Source organism: Coturnix japonica, chromosome 13, assembly GCF_054131305.1.
Source record: "Coturnix japonica strain WE chromosome 13, WE-NBRP24, whole genome shotgun sequence".
Classification (NCBI taxonomy): Eukaryota; Metazoa; Chordata; class Aves; order Galliformes; family Phasianidae; genus Coturnix; species Coturnix japonica.
This window is the reverse complement of record NC_140675.1, coordinates 4,464,861-4,470,146: the sequence shown is the minus strand read 5'-3', so window position 1 is coordinate 4,470,146 and position 5,286 is coordinate 4,464,861. Positions and strand designations below refer to the sequence as shown.

The following is a 5,286-nucleotide window of genomic DNA, read 5'->3' as shown; positions in this document are numbered from 1 at the left end:
GTGGACGGGATGACCCGTAGGCTGGCACCTGGCAGCGTATGCAGTGCTCTCTCCGGGCCATGTGCCACATCTCTCACAGATTACGTGGAAGAAGATGCAGCCCCCGAGGGCTTTCTTACTGGGAGGCCTCTGATGGACAGCAAGGTCACACTGAAGCACTGGAGGAAAGCACACCTGTCTCTTCCCCTGGGCTGTGGACTGGGGCTCTGGCTTGGAAACTGGGGAGTGCCATGAGCCTGAAGCAGAAATGCTCATGCACGCCCAGCACGCCTCTTCTGAACTCTCCCCGGGCATCTCCCAGGACGAAGGCTGTGCTGCAGCCAGCAATTAGCAGAGCTACAGCCTGGCATGGCTGGAGCCAGCCCTGGGGAGCAGCGCAGCCACGGGCTCTTGCCCGGCTCCTGCAGTGCTGCCCATCACCCCCTACCCAGCAACACCCCCATGGAAGGCAGGCCCCAGGCAAGTGTACTACAGGGCGGTGGGGACACAGCCTGACTTCTTGCTCCCAGCGCTGATCAGTTTGGGTCCCATCTCTACCCACTCACCTGCTCCCCGTGCTCGCCACGGAGCAGCACAGCTCTCCTGAAAACTCATGGCCACCAATAGGAGGAAGAGGACAAGGCGGGCAGGGTCCATGGCCGCCCCCACACTTGCACCACTCTTCCAACACCACCGCTGCAGCCACAGTGAGTGTCGCACTGAGCCAAGCCTGCGGCCAGGCCTCGTGAGCTCATGACGCAGCTCAGCACAGTCATAGGATGGGGCATTGTGACCTCACATCTCTGTGATTCCGGGTGGTGGCTCCCCGCAGGCTGCTGCTCTTGTGATGCACTGCACCAGGGCTGTGGGGCTGGTGCTTACATCATAGAAATGCAGAATCATAGAATGGCTTGGCTTGCAAGGGACAGTGAAGAACTCAGAACCCCAGCCCCACTGCCTCGGGCAGAGATGCCACCCACAGAGTCTTGCTGCCCAGAGCTCCATCCAGCCTGGCCTTGAACACCTCCAGGGATGGAGCATCCACAACTTTGCTTTGCAAACTTTTGCAGAGCTTCAACAACCCCAAGAAGGCATTATTTCCAGCTTGGTGCACCACCTCAGGCCACAGAGGTAGTGACGCAATATGCACAGGTTATCCACGCGTGTGAAACGTGCTGCAATTAAGCAAGCCAAGCGGATAAATCCTCTCCAGTGTGGAGGATGATGGCTGAAATACAAACACGGAGAAGCTGACCTTCCCACAGACCCGCCAAGTCAAGTGTCACGTGCTTACATTTTTGTTGATAGATCTGCAGTTTCATCTTTTTTTGATGGCTAAGGAAATCCCCTTTCCTGCACCAAGTGTATTTCCCATGTGTAACATGCTTCAAAGCCTGATTTTAGTAGCAGATATTGAAGGCTTGCTAGTTGGCACCTCCCATCCCCAAAGTCCCAGTAAACTCACCCACTGCTGACAACTGGATGCTTGGTGGCGAGAGAACCATCACCTATAGGATCTCACCTGGGTTTCCAGAAACTGTTGCACCTTTGGATACATGGCGATAAATACTGTGTCCATACAACACCCTCATTGAATCAGAGCCTGCCACCTTCCCTACAACCAGGCAAAGGGCGCAAAGGAAGCTGAACTGCTGAACCAGGCACCAATGGGGCTTACGTGTTTGCATCAAAAGACAAAATACCAAGCAGAGAGCGTGGGAATCAGATGTTGTTTCTGAAGCAGAATTAAGATTAAAAAAATTGATTTCACAGTCTGACATCAACCCTCCTCCACCCCTCCCATTTCCCCCCCAGAGCACCCCTCCCTTCCTTCCCTCTTTGTTTAAAGGAAACAAGGGGCCTGGGAGAGCAGGAAGGATGCAGATAAGGAGTGAGACCTCACGGAAGACATCAGGCAAGAAGGAGAATAGATGTTGTAAATACCAGAAGAGGAGTTGCATCCCCCTGATAAGAACAAGAGGGGGTCTGCATGCTAAACAACTATTGAATATGTATCAGAATTCTGAGAAATCATTGACTATGTATGAGATGTACCTATATCTGTGTCACGATTTTACAAGTCCGTGTGAAAGTCTGGTGGAGCTATCCCGCTTGCACCCAGCGCTAGAATAAACATACCTGCTTTATAACCCATCTATGTGTTATAGAGTTTGATTCCGCAAGTCACTTACACCCCAGGGGTTTTTTTAGTTCTTCTCAGCAGCAGTAGTGTTCTTCAGGGGAAGCCTTTACCTGGAATACCCATTGGGCTTGTCGCAGTGTGAGTTTCAGGTCGTCACTCCTGGGAGCTACCTCCCACTTCTCGTCACCGATGGGTCCTTTAACACGGCTGGCATGAGTCCATCCTCTCTCTGCGGTTCGAATAGCTGTTTCTGCAGTAAATAAAACAACATAGGGACCTTCCCCTTGTGGTGTTAGTGTAGCTTCTTTCCAAGTTTTTATTAGGACCCCATCCCCTGCCTGTATCCTATGGATTGCTATCTCCAATGGGGACAGCTGTGCAATCAGATCCTTCTTGTAGTTCCTTGCACCCATTCATTAATTGTATAAGATTTTAATTGATCATCTTGTAAATGGGGGTGACCAAGAGGTATTTCAAGATTATAGGGCATACCATACAGCATTTCAAAAGGTGAAATTCCCAGATCAGTTCTGGGCTTCACACATATATTTAACAGAGCTAACAGCAAGCATTTTATCCAAGATGTCTTAGTTCCTATCATTAATTTTCTAAGTTGTTTTTTAATTTCCCCATTCATTCGTTCTACTTTACCAGATCTCTGAGAGTGCCAAGGAGTATGATATTCCCATTTAATCCTTAGAGTTTTCATTGTGTCACGTGTAACCTTTGACACAAAATGAGGTCCCCTGTCAGAATCTATTGCTTCTCTAATTCCATATCGAGGAATTATATTTTCTAATAGTATCTTCACTACTGTTTGTGCTGTAGCCCTTGCCGTAGGGAATGCCTCAACATAGTTTGTAAGATGGTCTACAATCACTAATAAATATTTATATCTCCCAGTTTTAGGGAGTTCAGTAAAGTCCAACTGGATCCTTGCGAAGGGTCGATAAGCCAATTCACGCCCTCCTGGGATTCTTTTTCTCATATTCTTTGCATTCACCCTCCAGCAAGTCATATATCCATTAACAATCCCCTTTGCTATGTTCTATAGCCCTGTACACATATAATTATTGGCAAACTGATACACTAAGGCCTGAGTACCCCAATGTAACATGGAACCTCCGTAACACCCTCATAGCTACTGATTTTGGTAAAACCACCCATCCATCAGGTAATGTCCATTTTCCCATTTCATTTTCCCAAATTCCCATTTGTATCATCTTTTCTTTTTCCATAGTCATGCACACACGCGCACATGCGCGCACACACTCACGCACACACACACACGCACACTCGCACACACGGACATGCATGCACACACACACGCACGCACACTCGCACACACGGACATGCACGCACACGCGCACACACACACACGCACACACACACACACACACGCACACACACACACGCACACACACACACACGCACACACGCACACACACACACACGCAAACACACTCGCACACACACGCACACACACACACACACACATGCACACACATGCTTCCCCCTTTTCGTCGCCCAGTACCTCGCGGGATGTGGGAACTGCACTACCGAGGGGTCGGCACTCGCTTCGCCCGCAATTGGATGTCTCAGTCGTTGTGCCCCGGGGAACCCAACCCCAACCAAACGGCTTCACCGGCCTATACTTACCCACCCCGTGGGTCTTCGTTCGGCCTTCGTGCACAAAGATTACTAGGGGTTAACCGGTTTGCTTGTGCCCTTATTTTAGGTTCGTCGGTGAAGGCTTTGAGGAGCAGTTTCCCCGTCGCCAAGTGCCTTCGTTCCCCGTCCCGAGCTCGTCCAATCCCCATGAGGTGCCCCCCACCCAACGCTCCCCCGGTGCCAGCCCCACCCCACAGCAGCACCACCAACCCCACACGGCAGCAGCCCCAGACGCCGCCGCCCCACAGGGCAGATGAGGCGGCTCCAATGGGGGGAGATAAAGGGGGGAGTCGGGGGATAAAGGAAGTGGGGGACGGGGCTGGGGGCGGGAATGGAGCACGGACGGCAACGGGAGCACGGCCCTATAGTGGAGCATGGACGGCTATGGGAGCATGGCTCTATAAGGGATCACAGCCCTATATGGGATCAGGGCCCTATAGAGGAGCATGGCCCCATAAGGGAGCATGGCCCTATAAGGGAGCACGGCCCTATAAGGGAGCACAGCCCTATATGGGATCAGGACCCCCTATGGGATCAGGGCCCTATAAGGGATCACGGCCCTATATGGGAGCTGTGGTGCGACTCCATGGGGCTGCCGGCCCTGCTGAGGGCTCTGCTGCGGGAACGGAACCACAGGACCGGACTAAACGGAACGGACCAAACTGGGACAGGACAGAACGGAAGTTTTTGAAGCTGAGAGAGAGAGTCTCAGGGCCAAGAATGAGAGTCTTAGAGCTGAGAGAAAAGACCGCCTGTATCTATGAGACTCATTCTGGTATGCGAAGGAGAGTCATAGAGCTGAGGGAGAAAGACTTTGGGCTGACAAGGTAGAGAGAGAAAAAGCTTTTGAAGCTGAGAGAAAAGATCTCCTATATCAAAGAGACACGTTTTGGTATGAGGGAGAGGCTCTCCGAAATGAGAAAAGCTCCCTGCAATCCAAACTTGACACTCTCCAGTCCGAGCACAGCGCCCTCCCGTCCGAGCATGACACTCTCCAGTCCGAGCACAGCGCCCTCCGGTCTGAGCACGACACTCTCCAGTCTGAGCACAGCACCCTCCGGTCCGAGCATGACACTCTCCAGTCCCAGCACAGTGCCCTCCGGTCTGAGCACGACACTCTCCAGTCTGAGCACAGCACCCTCCGGTCCGAGCATGACACTCTCCAGTCCAAGCACAGTGCCCTCCGGTCTGAGCACGACACTCTCCAGTCTGAGCACAACGCCCTCCGGTCAGAGCATAATACCCTTCAGTCTGAGCACAACACTCTCCGGGCCAGGCACATCGCCCTCGAGTCTGAGTATAATGCTCTCCAGTCTAAGCACAACACCTTCCGATCCGAGTGCCTCGCTCTCCAGTCCAAACACGATGCCCTCCAATCTGAGTGCGTCAATCTCCAGTTCAAGCATGACGCTATTGACTCTTTGTACACTGACCTCATGATCGACTACAACGCCCTCAAAGCCAATCGTAACACCCTCTGGTCTTTGTACGAC

The 5,286-nt window shown here is 52.1% G+C and overlaps 1 long non-coding RNA gene across 1 annotated transcript; it reads right to left on the bottom strand.

Moving 5' to 3' along the window:
• Nucleotides 1-732: 732 nt before the first annotated feature.
• On the bottom strand, nucleotides 733-3,895 carry LOC146758645 (uncharacterized). Its single transcript, XR_014934038.1, has 3 exons — nucleotides 3,782-3,895; nucleotides 2,233-2,372; nucleotides 733-1,207 (listed from the first exon to the last, which is right to left on the bottom strand). It is a non-coding gene; the product is annotated as an uncharacterized LOC146758645 (long non-coding RNA).
• Nucleotides 3,896-5,286: the final 1,391 nt, after the last annotated feature.